Raw genomic sequence first — 16905 nt, 5'->3', positions numbered from 1 at the left:
CCAGTTGGATGTCCAAAGTGTTGTCATTTATGACAACATGTATTCAATATTTCATTTATGTATTTAGAGTTAGAAAATTGTCTAAGTGTTAGATAGTTTGCAACTGTACATAGACATTTGTGATATGTATAAATGACACACTTTGAGTTAGTATATGTGCAATTGAGGATAGCTATATGAAAATGTCATGATGACATAGGTTAGTGTAAAAGATGTGTATGGATAGTACAATGTAAGTTAAAGTTGATTTACCAGTTCATGTATTTAATAGGACATAACACAACATATTAGAAATATGAGTTGTACGACTTAAGGAATTATTTTGATGACAAAATAATTATGAAGCCATGATGGGAAAACATTATAGATATTAATCCATAAGTAATTTTATATCAAGTCAAGCATGTGAAGATATGAAGGACAATTGAGCAGAGATTTTTTAATTTGCGAGATATAAATAAAGATCTTATCTAGCACAATTAATGTGTAACATGTGTGTAATGCAAAACATTGTGAAGATAGCTTGGAAGATATGCAAGCTTTATGTGATACGAAATATGATGTCTGATTAGATCAAGTGCAAGTTTCAACAGTGAAAAAGGATTGTATGTATACCTATACTTGTAAAGAACTTTATTGCTTATTGCATGTTAGGGAAGTGGGCTCTTATTGGATACATTGTAATTGATCTACCAACTTCTAACAAGGTTGAAGTAACTACTAACACGATTGGGGATTTTAATAGGCATAGTCCTCTAAAAAGGACTTGAGACACTATATGTGTTAGAATCAATAGTCCACCAAGATGATTGGGGGGCCGGGGGGGGTGGTGGGTGAATCAGTTATTTAACAATTAAAAACACTTATCTTGCTTAAGAAAACTTAGCTATTTAACCAAAGTAAATATCAACCATAAAAAAGATGCACATAGACAATTAAAAAGATGCACATAGATAATTACACCAGATATGTTGACTAGGGAAACCCTTGATCAGAGGGAAAACCCTAGTGGGAATGATGCCCCAAGATGATGTACTAATATAAATATTCCTTGTCAGAGGATGGACCCTGTTAGGAGTCTATTACACCATTTAGTAAAATGAGTCCCTATTAATAGACTTCGAATCCCTGTTAGGAGATTCCAACCTTGTTAGGAGTTGTGGTATAATGTATGCAAGATGAGCCCACTGCCCAAACATGCAATTTCAACTACAAGAAGAGCTCATTATTCAAACAAGTAATTTACTGGTATCTTCTTCTTTCCTTTGTTCTTTCCTCTATCGTGTTAACTAGACCAATCACTATTAGACCTTGTAGACTAGGTCACAAACCTTAGATCCAAATACCAAACCTTAGATCACTTAGCAAAACATCGACAATGAAGTTTCCTTCACTTCTGCACTACTCTACTCAATTTCGCACTCTGCACTCTCTGCTCCTTATTGAACATTCACAATTCGCATATCATTATATTAATACATATCATGATAAAGGAAAATATTCTTCCTTCCTATCAATTCCATAAAATAATTCCTTGAGTTGGCTATTAGTCCTTCTCAATTAATTATTATAGAACCTCATTAAGAACACATTACACATTGCGATAACACAAATCTTCTACTTTGTAGCTTGAATAACTTTCCATACATGTAATATTATGATGAGAAAGCATAGCCATGCCATCCTCAACATGTCTTCTCCATGTCCTCAACCTTGTTCCTCAAGATATGAATTCTACTAAGAGATATAACAAGTTTACTAGAACATGCTTCTGTAAACTCTATCTCAGAAGAGACATCACCAAGACTTACATAACTTCTTCTAGACTTATCCTTTCTACTTTCGATGTTAACTGCATATACCAGATATTCCAAAATATCTCCCATAACCTTGGGTGGTTATCATGCTCAACTATCTATCTATACCAACTTGATCTTTCCATTGTTCTTTTGTCAGATACCACAAAAGACATCAAACATGCTATATTGACATCAATGACAAACTTAGTCATGAATGTAATATATCATCATCATACCATTCTCTCCAATCTTCCAACAATCTCCCCCTTTGGCATTGATGGAAACATAGATGAAAAACATCTAGTTCCAAGAATACCAACAAATGATTGTCCATCTTCAAATCCTCTTCATCAATCATACTCCCCCATTGATGTACCTCAATATGCTCAATACCAAATTTTTATTTAGCATACCATTCTTATGCTAAACATATTTCTTTGCATACTATCAAACTTCTCCTCTTTAGTATACTATTTTTCCTACAATACTTATCCCATTTAGCATAATTTTCTTTATGCCAAACTTCTCCCCCATTGACATCAATGTCAAAGGTTTTTGCAACCAATATCACTACATCAAACTTTGTAACAACTGATACTCTTATTCAGCTTGAGTGTCAAAAGGCACTATTCACAACAACATCAACAAGAGTCCTAGATAACTCTGTCCATCATAGATACTCCCCCATACATGAAGCATCAACATCTAGTCTAGACAAATAATGGTGCTCAGTTACCCTATACTAATGCACTCTTGCATCTTCTACTCTAATGTAGGAAGGGGCATAATCCCAAGTATACTTTGCAAATATTCAAAAGTCTCTTTGGGAAGTGGCTTATTGAATATATCTACAATATTCTCTTTTGTGCTCACATACTCTAATATGATTTCTTTTTCTATGACTTTTTCTCTTAAAATATGATACTTAATAGAAATGTGCTTCATCCTTGAATACAACACTAGATTCTTAGACATATTTACGATGTTTATGTTGTCACAATGTATAATGATAGGTTCATTGATCTCTATCCTTATATCCTTCAACAACTGCTTCATCCAAATAACTTGATTGTAATTATTTTCTATTGCAACATACTTTGCTTCTTCTGTACTTTGAGATGTACAATCCAGCTTCTTTCTTAACCGAGAAACTAATCTTCTTCCAAGAAAGAAAGCTCCTACAATGGTGCTCTTTCTGTCATCTATACTACCTACCCAATTTGCATCAGTATAAGCACTTAAAGTAAAGTCATTAGATCTATCATACCATAATCTAAATTCTAAAGTTCCTTTCAGATATCTAAATATCCTTTTAACTACTGCATAATGTGCTTCTCTGTGATTAGCTTGGAATCTTGCAACAATTCCAACTGCATTTGCTATATCCAACCTTGTGTGAGTCAGATATTGCAATCCTCCAATCAAAGATCTATACCTCTTCTGCTCAACGGTAGGCATCTCATCCTTAGTAGATAACTTGTGTCTAGTTACTATAGGTGTTCCAATAGGTTTACATGTCTCCAAATCAAACCTTTTGAATAAATCCTTCAAGTATTTAGTCTGAGAAATTAAGATTCCTTCTTTATTATGTACTATCTGCAATCCTAGGAAATATTTCATCTCTCTTATCATACTCATTTCAAATTCTTTCTTTGTTTCTTCTAAAAAATTCTTACTTTCTTCATCATTTCCTCCAAATATGATATCATCAACAAATATTACCAAAATCATCAAACCATCATCAGTTTCTTTCCAATATAGATTACTATCTGCCATATGTTTGCTAGATCTGAGCTTTGTCAAATGCTTGTCCAACCTTGCATACTAGGTTCTAGGTGCTTGCTTCAATCCATAAAATGCTTTCCTTAGTCTGCATACTATTTCCTTGTCATTTATCAAAGGACATCCTTCAAGTTGCTTAATGTATACCTCTTCTTCAAGTTCTCCATTCAGAAATGCTGACTTGACATCCATCTAATATACTTTGAATTTCTTCTATACTGCATAGGCTAAGAATAATCTTACTACTTCTATTCTAGCCAATGGAGCATAAGTCTCCTCATAATCTATTCCTTCTTTTTGTGAGTTACCTTTACATACCAATCTTTCTTTGTTTCTTGCAACTTCCCCTTGATCATTCATCTTGTTCTTGAATACCCATTTAGTTCCTATCACATTCTTGTCTGCTGGTCTAGGGACTAATTCCCATGTCTCATTCTTTACTATCTGATCTAATTCCTCTTTCATAGCTTGTTTCCACTATTCATCTTTACATGCTTCATCTACATTCTTCAGCTCAACTTGAGATATCAAGAATAGTTATGCAGTCACTCTGCTTCTTGTCATCATGCCTTCGTCTTTGCTTTCGATGATTTGTTCAGGTGGGTGGTTCTTTATCATGTTCTTTCCTGAAGTACGATATGTTATCTCAACTCTTGGCTCTATTGAAGGTTCTAATATTTTTTCTAGCCTTAGCTCTCCTTCATTCTACAAATTATTGTTAGTCTCAAGAAATACCTCATCATTCCTTGGCTTAGTAGCGACATCATCATCTAAATTGTAATCAACTATTCTTTCTTGTATTATAAATTTCTCATCAATTCTTACATTTGCACTTTTACATAATATTCTTAGTTCTCTGATTATAACATCTATAAGCCTTACTTTTCAATGAATAACCAAGAAACATACCTTCATCACTTATAGCATCAAATTTACCAATTTCATCATCTCTCTTTATGTAACACTTACTTCCAAATGTTCTGAAATACTTAATTGTAGGTGAGTGACCAAACCATAGTTCATAAAGTGTCTTGTTTGTGTCCTTCTTGACTTGCACTCTGTTCATAGTGTAGACTAATGTATTCACAACTCCTCTCCAAAATGTCTTTGATACATCATTCTCTACTAACATAGCTCTAACTACTTCTGTAACATACTTGTTCCTTCTCTCTGTAATGCCATTCTGTTTAGGGGTTCTCAAAGATAATAGCTGTCTCTTAATACAAATTTCTTGACAAAACTTGTTAAACTCATTCAAAGTAAATTCTCCTCCTCTATCTGATCTTACACATTTAATCTTCACACCAGATTCATTCTCAACTCTATTCTTGAATATCTTAAACTTGTCAAATGCCTTAGATTTTTCTTTAAGAAATGCAACCCACATCATTCTAGAAAAATTATCAACTAGAATCATAAAATGCATTTCACCATAGAATCCTCTAGTCTTTGTAGGATAGCTAAGATTTGTGTGTACAATCTCCAATTTCATTGTGGTAGTAAACTTCTTGCTAGGAAAATAAGTTCTGTTATGCTTTGCCAAAACACACTCTTTGCAAATTGTGTTAACAGGCTTTACAATCTTTGGAAAATCTCTAACAACAAACCTTTTACTAGTCCTCATAATGCTATCAAAGTTTATATGATAGAAATTGTCATCTACCTTTGCAACCAAACATGTCATTTCAGTAGGATTCAACTGAAATACATTACCTCTAGATTTGGTTCCTGTTCCAATTACCTTTCCATCTTTATCTCTGATCATGCATGTCTTTTTTGTGAACTACAATTGATAAGCCTTACTTTTCAATGAATAATTAAGAAACATACCTTCATCACTTCTAGCATCAAACTTACCAATGTCATCATCTCTCTTTTTGTAACACTTCCAAATATTTTGAAATACTTAATTGTAGATGAGTGACCAAACCATAGTTCATAAGGTGTCTTATTTATTTTCCTTCCTGACTTGCACTCTATTCATAGTGTAGACTGCTATATTCATAGCTTCTCTCCAAAATGTCTTGAATACATCATTCTCTACTAACATAGCTCTTACTACTTCTGTAACATACTTGTTCCTTCTCTTTGGAATGCCATTCTATTTAGGGGTTCTCAGAGTTGATAGCTGACTCTTAGTACCATTTTCCTCACTAAACATGTTAAACTCATTTGAAGTAAATTCTCCTCCTCTATTTGATCTTAAACATTTTAATCTTCACACTAGATTCATTCTCAACTCTATTCTTGAATATCTTAAATTTGTCAAATGCCTTAGATTTCTCTTTAAGAAATGCAACCCACATCATTCTAGAAAAATTATCAACTAGAATCATAAAATACCTTTCACCATAGTCCTCTAGTCTTTATGGGACCCTAAGATTTGTGTGTACAATCTTCAACTTCACTGTAGTAGTAAACTTCTTCCCGAGAAAAGAAGTTCTGTTATGCTTTGGCAAAACACACTCCTTGCAAATTGTGTTAGCAAGCTTTACAGTCTTCAACACATCTCTAACAAAAAACCTTTTACTAGTCCTCACAATGCTATCAAAGTTTATATGATAGAATCTCTTATGCCACAACCAATTGTATCTACCTTTTCAACCAAACATGTCATTTTAGTAGGATTCAACTGAAATACATCACCTCTAGATTTGGTTCCTATTCCAATTACCTTTCTATCTTTATCTCGATCATGCATGTCTTTTCTATGAACTACAATTGATAACCTTTGTCTACTAGTTGTCCAACACTCAGAAGATTGTTCTTTAAACAATCAATAAAGTATACATTCTTAGTATTATTTTTACCATCAATAGTTATAAATCCAATACCTTTCACTTGGCATGTTGCGTTGTTTCCAACTCTGACAATTCCTCTATCCCGACTTTTGAAGTCAACAAACTTGTTCATATCACTAGTTATATGATGTGAACAATCACTGTCTATTATCCAATTAGATTTCTTCTCAACTTGTGATACCAAAGCTACCTATTTTGGAATTTCTGCTTTAATTGTCACACATCCAATTTCATCATCACTAACACTTAATGCTTGTTCATTAGAATCATAATCTTCATTTTCATACAAACAATCTCTATATTTTCTAGTCTTATGATTTCCCTTATGCTTTTTCTCCCTTTTAGGACACTTAGATGCATAATGACCATATTCATCACAAGTCCAATACTTAAAGATTTTCTTACCTCATTTTTCTCTTCTTACTAGAAGGGATACTCTTCATCAATCTTTCTATCTTCTTCAGATCTGCTGCTACTAGAAAAATCTCCTCTAGCACTTGTGCTCCTTGATACATTAGGTCAAATATTCAAGGCACTGAAAGCTATATCTGTTCTGGTCAATTCTTTTAACTATCTAAGTTCATTCTCAATTGCTTCAAGTCTTCCAAGAAATGACTCCTTAGTGAAATCTTTGGTACATGATATCAACAACTATATCATCTGAACTGCTGATTTGAATGGTGGTGTTAGAGTCTTTAATATCTTCCATATAATCTCATCGTCTTCTTTGTTTCCTACTTGAGCTTTAATTCCTATAGTAATTTCTGATATCCTACCTATATATGTTCTTATAGATTCATCTTCCATCATCTTAGCATCTTGAAACACACAAATCCAACTTTGTAGCCTCAACTTCTTAGAATGTTCATCACTTTCAAAATTATTTTCCAAATCTTTCCAAATCAAATGTGAAGTAACAAGTGATTTTACCTGATTGTACTCAATTTCAAGAAGTGCAGTCAATAGTACTTCTCTAGCTCTCATGCCACACATAAAAATATCTCTTTCTACTTTGGAGAAACTTTTCAAATCCTTTTCTTTGATGATTGTCTTCGTTGATTTTTTCAACATCCAATATCCCAGACTCATACACAAAAAACGTGTCTTCATCTTTTCCTTCTAGCTATCATAGTTTGTTCCATCAAACTTCAGACTATCTTTTCTAAACATGTTCACCACAGATCTCCCAAATTAGTTAAAAAATTTCTTCAATGACCTAATGCTCTGATACCAATTGTTAGAATCAATAGTCCACCAAGATAACTGGGGGGGGAGGGGAAGGTGGGGTGAATTAGTTATCTAACAATTAAAACATTTATCTTGCTTAAGCAAACTTAACCATTCAATCAAAGTAAACAATAATCATACAAAGATGCACATTGATAATTACACTAGATATGTTGACTAGGTAAACCCTTGATTAGAGTGAAAACCCCAGTGGGAATGATGCCCCCAAGATGATGTACTCTTATAAATATTCCTTGTTAGAGGATGGACCCTGTTAGGAGTCTATTACAAAATTTAGTACAATGAGCTCCTGTTAGGAGTCTATTACAACATTTAGTATAATGAGCCCCTGTTAGGAGACTTTGAATCCCTATTAGGAGATTCTAACCCCATTAGAAGTTGTGGCAATCCTATTAGGAGTTCTGGTATAATATATACAAGATGAGCCCACTACCCAAATATGCAATTTTAACTACAAGAAGAGCTCATTTACTGTTATCTTCTTCTTTCCTCTATCTTTTCAACTAGAATAATCACTGTTAAACCTTGTATACCAGGTCATGAACCTCAGATCACTCTGAAAAATCTTGGCAATGAAGTTTCCTTTACTTCCACACTGCTCTGCTCAACTTTGCATTCTGCACTTTCTGTTGCTTACCAAACATTCACAATTTGCATATCATCCTATCAACACATATCATGATAAATGAAAATGTCCTTCCTTTACATCAAGTACATAAAATAATTCCTTGAGTTAGCTATTAGTCTTTCTCAATCAATTATCATAGGACCTCATTAAGAACACAATACACTTAGCGATAACAAAAATCTCCCACCTTGCAACTTGAATAACTTTTTGTACATGCAATATTATGGTGAGAAAGATTAGCCAAATCATCCTCAACATATCTTCTCCATGTCCTCAACCTTGTTTCTCAAGATATAAATTTTGCTAAGAGATATAACAAGTTTACCAGAACATGCTTATGTAAACTCTCTCAGAAAAAATATCACCAAAACTTACATAACTTCTTCTAGCCTTATCATTTTTTCTTCCAAAATTAATTGCATATACTAGATACTCCAAAGTATCTCCCATAACCTTGGGTGGTTATCATCCACAACTAGTTGTCCATACCAACTTGATCTTTTCATTGTTCTTCTGTCAGATACCATAGAAGACATCAAACATGCTATATTAACATCAATGAAAAACTCAGACATGAATGTAACATATCATCATCAAACTAATCTCTCCAATCTTCCAACAATATGTACTTTATAGACTCCTAATAGGGTCAATATTTGTAGATAGTAGTTTTCCATAATCCATTAGAATTTTTTGCTATATTTTTTGGGTAGATTGTGTTACAACAATTAGTAACACAATTTACCCAAAAAATACAACAAAGGGTCAATATCCTTAACAAGATTCTTTTGTTTAGTGAATCATCTAATAGGTATCATCCCCACTGGGGTTTTCCATTGGCCAATGTTTCCTTAGTTAACAAATAATGGTGGTAAGAGTTCTCATTGTATATGGTTATATTTACTATTCAACATTGTTGGTTTAATTTTATATGCAAGTTATAAAGTAATTAACAATATTTAGTTGTAGGAAAATTTTTGTAGAATACAGATTCACCCCCCTCTCAGTATTATCTATTTATAACAATGACCCCTTTCAAATGATTTGAACAAATTAAATAGATCTCTAAGGGTGCCAGGACCACTAGGGACATATCTTGTCATGAAATAAGTCAAAAGGGGTCATAGGTTATCTTATGACCTCTTTCGACCCATTTGAATAAATGAATTAGGTCAATATGAGTCCTAGGACCCCTAGGGACATATGTTGTCATGAAATGTGTTGAAAGGGATCATAGATTATCCTATGACCCCTTTCAACCCATTGGAATAAATAAAATAAGTCCCTAAGGGTCATAGGATCCCTAGAGACACATGTTATCATAAAATGTATCAAAAGGGATCCTATGTTATCTTATGACCCCTTTCAACCTATTTGAACAAATAAAATAGATCCCTAGGGGTGCTAGGACCCCTAGGGATATATCTTGTCATGAAATATGTCTTAATGTATGACCCCTTTCAACCCATTCAAATAAATAAATTAGGTCTCTAGGGGTCCCAGGACCCCTAGGGACTGATGTTGTCATGAAATGTATCAAAAGGGTTCATAAGTTATCTTATGACCCCATTCAACCCATTTAAACAAATAAAATAGTTCCCTAAGGGTGTTAGGGCACTTAGGGATACATGTTACCATAAAATATGCTAAAAGGGGTCATATCTTATCTTATAACCCATTTTGATCCATTCAAACAAATGAGTTAGGTCCATAGGGGTCCTAGGACCCCTAGGGGCATATGTTGTCATGAAGTGCATCAGAAGGGGTCATAAGTTATCCTATGACACCTTTTCATCCATTCAAACAAATGAAATAAGTCCCTAGGGCTGCTAGGACTCCTAGGGACATATCTTGTCATGTAATGTGTCGAAAGGGGTCATAGGTTATCTTATGACCCATTTTGACCCCATTCGAGCAAATGAATCAGGTTCTAAAGGGTCTTAGGACCCCTAGGGACATATGTTTTCATGAAATGAGTTGGAAGGTGTCATAGCTTATGCTATGACCTCTTTCGACCCATTCAAACAAAGGAAATAGGTCTCTACACTAGTACATTTGGGTTCATTTTTCGACCAAATTCGACCAACCCATTGGTCGATATTTTTCTGGTCAAAATTTTGACCAATTTATTGGTCAAAAAACCACTAAAGCCATTTTCTAAGATCATTTAGGAATTGGTCAAAATTTTGACCAACAAAGGTAGAAAAAAATTTACGTGTTGGTGGAAATTTCGACCAACAAAGGTAGAAAAAAAATTTAGGCATTGGTGGAAATTTTGACCAATGAAGGTGGAAATTTTGACCAAGAAAGGTAAAAAAAAATTTAGGAGTTGGTGGAAATTTTGACTAACAAAGGTAGAAAAAAATTTAGGCGTTGGTGGAAATTTTGACCAATGAAGGTGGAAATTTCGACCAACAAAGGTAGAAAAAATTTAGGCTTTGGTAAAAATTTCCACCAACAAAGGTAGAAAAAACCCAGGCGTTGGTGGAAATTTCAACCAATGAAGGTGGAAATTTCCACCAACAGGTAGGTGTAAATTTTTTTCAGGCATTCTATAAAATAGTTCACATGTCTTGCCTATGATATGACATTTTACATGCATCCTACACTCTCTCATCTAGCTGATGATGGATTACGCAGAGTGATTTGAAACCATGATTCTAAAAAACACACACAATCAAATTCAAAATGAACTTGCACTACAAATGAATTGTGGAAATCTAATATTGTTAATTTTGCATGCATATCTACTAGGACAAATATATGTTTAAGTTGTGATTGTCCTGGTAGACATGCATGCAATTTTACCAATATCATATTTCCACAATCTATTTGTAGTGCAAGTTCATTTTGGATTTTATTGTGTGGTTTTTAGCATCATGGTTTCAAATCACTCTACTTAATCCATCATTAGCCGGATGAGAGAGAGTGCAGGATGCATGCAAAATGTCATATCATATGCAAGGCATGTGAACTATTTTATAGAATGTCTAAAAAACACCGACAGTAACTAATATGAAGAATATATAATTAGTTATATGATTGAGAATAATTATGTACCAGTGAGTTGGTTGACATTTCGAGCAAAAAAATTTTGACCAATGGGTTGGTCGAATTTGGTCAAAATTTGGGTAAAAAATTTGACCAATAAAGGTCAAAGAATGAACCCAAATGTACTAGTGCAAGTATGCTCACCAAGTTGACTCTTTAAGTTTGGTCATCAAGTCACCCCACTAAAGTGCCTCATCAAGGTTAGTCTTTAGGTCCGCTCATTGAGCTTGCTCACCAAGTCAGCTCACCATGTCGTGTCTCTAAGTGGCCTTGCTAAGTTGGCTTGCTAACTTGCCCCACCAAGTTGCCACTTTAAGCCCACTCACCATGTTAGATCACTAGGTTGACTCCCCAAGTCAGCTCGCCAAGCTGACAATTGAAGTATGCTCGCCAAGTTGACTATTCAAGTGCGCTCGCTAAGTTGACTCAGAGTTTGTTCATCAAGTCACCCCACCAAAGTGCCTCATCAAGGTCAATCCTTAAATCCGCTCACCAAGTCAGCTCACCAAGTCGCCTCACCAAGTTAGCTCACCCACATGTCCCACCAAGTTTTCTTGCCAAGCTAACAATTCAAGTGCGCTCACCAAATCAACTCTTTAAGTTTACTCACCAAGCCCATCCCCTAGTTCAAATCTCTAGGTCAGCTTGCCAAATCACTCCCACCTAGTCACCTCAATGAGTTGACTCTTTCAGTCAACTCACCAAGTCTACTGTTCAAGTACACATGCCAGGTCAGATCGCCAAGCTAGCACACCAAGTCATGTCACCAAGTCAACTATTTGAGTACGCTCACAAAGTTGACTCTTTAAGTTCGCTCATCAAGTCACCCCACCAAAGTGCCTCATCAAGGTCAGTCTTTAAGTCCACTCACCAAGTCAGCTCGCTAATTCACCGCACCAAGTCAACTCACCATCTCACCTCACCAATTGGACTCGCTAAGTCGGCTCACCAAATTGCCCCACCAAGTTGACTATTCAAGTATGCTCGCCAAGTTGACTCTTTGAGTTCGATCATCAAGTCACCCCACCAAAGTGCTTCATCAAGGTTAGTCTTTAGGTCCACTCATTGAGCTTGCTCACCAAGTTAGCTTGTCATGTTGCATCTCTAAGTGGCCTCGCTAAGTCAGCTCGCCAACTTGCCCCACCAAGTTGCCACTTTAAGCCCACTCACCATGTTAGATCATTAGGCCAGCTCCCCTAGTTAGCTCGCCAAGCTGACAATTGAAGTACACTCACCAAGTCGACTCTCTAAGTTCGCTCACCAAGTCCATCCCCTAGGCCAACTCTCCAGGTCAGCTCACCAAGTCACCCCCACTTGCCCCACCAACTCACCAATTTAAGTCAACTCGCCATGTTAGCTTGCCAGGCCGACTCCCCTAGTTAGCTCGCCAAGCTGACAATTCAAGTATGCTCACCAAGTCGACTCTTTATGTTCACTCACCAAGTCCACCCCCTAGGTCAGCTCACCAAGTCACCCCCACCCAGTCACGTCAATGAGTCGACTCTTTAAGTCAGCTCACCAAGTCGACTCACCTAGTGGTTTTACCACCTTGCCTCAGCAAGTTGGCTCGTTATGTGTTCTTGCCAAGTTGCCCCACTAAGTTGCTTCTTTAAGCCCACTCACCATGTTAGTTCACTTGGTTGGCTCACCAAGTTGACTATTCAAGTACGCTTGCCAGGTGGGCTTGCCAAGTCACCCCACCAAGTCATGTCACCAAGTCGACTGTTCAAGTATGCTTTCCAAGTTGACTTTGAGTTCGCTCATCAAGTCACCCCACCAAAGCACCTCATCAAGGTCAGTCTTTGAGTTCGCTCACCAAGTTAGCTTGCCAAGTCACCTCTCCAAGTAGCCTTGCTAAGTCAGCTCGCTAACTTGCCCCACCAAGTCGCCACTTTAAGCCCATTCACCATGTCAGATTGCTAGGCTAGCTCCCCAAGTGAACTTTCCAAGCTTACAATTCAAGTACACTAACCAAGTCAACTCTTTAAGTTTGCTCACCAAGTCTACCCCCTAGGTCAACTCTCTAGGTCATCTGTATCCCCTGCTGTAGGTGGACTTGATCTCTAGCAAGCTTATTTTGACTGTATCTTTTATTTTCAACAATACCAATATTTTTAACTTGGCCTAGCCCCATCCTATTAGATGCTTGATCCATGTCACTCTGCCAGTAATGAATAAGAATAGCATGTGTATTAAAGATAAATCACTTGCACTAGGAATTGTATCCATCTTTATGAATCTAAAATATGACATAGAAAAAAGTGGAATAGTTCTGATGGAGAAATATTATGAATGAGCCAACTTCAACATCAAATGCTTGAATAATAATCAAAGTATACCTCAAATTCATAATATTTCCAACAATATAGAGACCTTCTTCTTCGTTCACTATCTACATTAGCCATTTGATTAGATGTATTTTGAGAATTAATGGAATGGTTCCGACATAGCAATGACCAAGAACCAACAAAGAAAAATCTAGCTAGGAAACAAACAACTAATAAAAATAATTTTGAAACTTGAAATAAAAAACAAACATTTTATCTTTGTCCCTAGATAAAGAAATAACTCTAATAGTAACAAAGATCAACATGCACTTTAGCGTAGAAAATTAAAATCCATAGAAATCAAATATTTAACAAGTTATAAAACCATAATAAGTTCAAGGCCATTCATCCACTGAATGATTATTTGACTGCTCAATACATTGAATTAATAAGCCTAATTAGTCATTAGAAAACATACCAAATGCCGAGTGTGAATGTACTTGGCTATGCTTCCATTATCATTGACCAAAAGGAGACCAAGCATCTGCATTACAACTGAAATGACACTTAAAATCTTATAATTAAGAGAGCTCAAAATTTCAAAGGAAACCCTCATATTATTCCTAGAATTCGCATAAATAATGGCTAAATTTAATCTGCACAGCATGTCGGTGAAGGTGAACTATGTGTAAAGGAAGTGTACCAATATTTTCCCCTTTTGCAACCATTTGAAATAAAAGTTGAAGTGAATCATCTTCAATCAGACTTTGTGTTGCTCTAGGGCGACTAGCCAATGCCTTCATTATATGCACTATATTTCCTTCTACCTAAAAATGTTTAACCAATAACCACTATCATGAAGATCCACTTACAATTTTACATTAAAAAAGCATCTACATATAGTGGATGCATTCATTTTCATAAGAAAAGGACCTCCCATATACATTGTGGTGTCTATACATTTGTCCAAAAATAAATATAAATCTATTAAAAGATAATATAAAATTGTCCAAAAGTGAAAATTATTACCCAAAGAAGATCAAAACATGATAAAATTGGAAGTCGCTAGATAAAATGTCTAAATTACTTTTAAAGTTTAAACTTCAAAAACATGAGGTTAGTAGTTGAAGACATATAGCATAATCATTGAGTAGAAAATAAACCTTCAAAACTAGAACTCCTCATCCAACAAACACCCAAACTGAAGTTCTAATATTATGTTTTGCATTACACTCTCCAAGAACATCAGAGCTAGATCAATTTTTCTCAGCAGTATGATTGTCAATCCCATGTGATGGACTCAACTGTCCAATATGAGTCTCTTGCTTCTCAGCTAATGATGACTATCTAAATGCACCCTAGGAAACATCCAAATCAAGATGCTTAATGCTTCCATAGGCTCTACAAACACTTAAGAGTTAGAAAATTTTCATTCAGCATCATTGTCATTCTTAGATGATGAACTCAACGATACAAAATGAGTCTCTTGAACTTCAGTTAATGACATCACCAAAAGTAAACCCAAATGTAATCTCACCCTATTTGCATTACTTCTAAAGCAATATAGACAAATAATTGCTCCATACATATTTATAAGTTTACATTAAAAAATTCACTATGCAAAAAAATTTGTAGAGTTGCATCAGAAGATAACCCAAAAAATGGGTCCCCAAAATAGAAAAAACATTTCATTTGTCATCCTCATTTGGTTCCAGTTTTGTTAAATAAGTTTAGGAAGGTTTATGTCAAATTTTCACATAGTATCCTACACAGTCTAAAAATTAAGGTTTTTTGGGCTTGTGTGGGTATGTTATCTAATATGTATCCATATCGTATCCATACATATATGATACATGTGTCCAAGGAGGAGCAGATGTCTATCTAGCTACTGTATATTTAGGAGAGTAAAGAATGTGTACTTTGTAACTATAGCCACCCCCAATTTGGCAGAAGAAATAGAAGCAATGGAAACGAATCTTTCAGGTTGTAGAGCTAAACAACCAAATAATAGCACCCAAAAAACCTTGTTTCCAAGCTTGAAACACTATTAGAGGAAAAGCACTCAAGCATATGGTCCCAACAGAACACTTGTACCTATCTACTATATCCAAATTTCCTGAGGTGCCTTCAGGAACATGTGTAGATTGTGTAGAAGGGTGTCATATTTTGCATCAAAAAGTGTATTTTTCATTTTATTATTTCACACCATGAGTTTGATTTGTGCAATAAATGTGACCATTCATGGGTGACTAGTGGTAGAAAATGCATGCTCGCATCGTCTTCTCTTCTTCCTCTTCAGGTAATAGTTAAAAGTGTTAGGATCCCACAAGTTAGAAAAAATTTGAATTCCATTTCCACAGAGGCATCTCTCTTTAAAAATTTGAAATGCGAAAGAGAAGACTTTTTATATTGGAGTTAATGGCTCCACCAAATTGAGGATGAGGAAAAATTTAAACCATGGCCCAAGATTTAGTTATACCATAATAATTTCTTCAATGTAATCTGCCAAGCAATGCAAATGGAAATCAACATATACAAAAAATCAGCATTTTTTGCCACAAAATAATTGCACTTAACTGGGTAGATAAAGTAACAGTATTCGGGAACTTGCAACTTGTTTTGTTAGAGACACAAAAGTTAATTTTATAGTTAGCTAAAATTAAGTTTTTTTAACATTTTTTTAAAAAAATTGCAGGGTTCTCTCAAATTTTCTCAGGTTTTTCCCTAGTTCACCATGCAACATACTCAGGCCCATAGTCCATTTTGCCCATGTATATCTCACTTACATCTCAGCCGAAAGAAGATGCACAAGATGTAACCTAGCTGTAAGCAGGCCCAACCTTGCCTAGGATCTAAACCAAGACTAAATAATATTTGGTTATGTCTAGGCACTGTGCACTATAGGCAACACATATTGAACATTTATTTAATGTCTGATGAAAGCTTGGTCAAAAAATGACCATACCTATACAATCTAATTATGTGCTTGTATATCAAATACTACTACCTTCTGCAATTAAATGTGTAGATCTAGAATTGCATCATTATCATTTGGGTGCATGCCTTTTAATGGAGCTTTTTATTTACTTTACGCATACATAGCTTCATCTCAGGTACATGAAAAAATATGGTTGATAAGATGAAATGAAGAGAATAGAAAATCCCTACAATTAAAGGCAAGAAAATTGAACTATATCCACCCTTTCAAAGCTGAAACTAATAGAGTAGGAGAAAACATATATGATAATAAAGACAAAGTGCAAAACTTAGTGATACCTGGGACCATATACGTTTTACAAGACGGTGCATAAACATTCCAAATTTCTCCC

Source organism: Cupressus sempervirens, chromosome 3 (assembly GCF_028749045.1).
Source record: "Cupressus sempervirens isolate cs-2001-9-10 chromosome 3, ASM2874904v1, whole genome shotgun sequence".
Taxonomy (NCBI): Eukaryota; Viridiplantae; Streptophyta; class Pinopsida; order Cupressales; family Cupressaceae; genus Cupressus; species Cupressus sempervirens.
Note: the sequence above shows the minus strand (reverse complement) of the source record.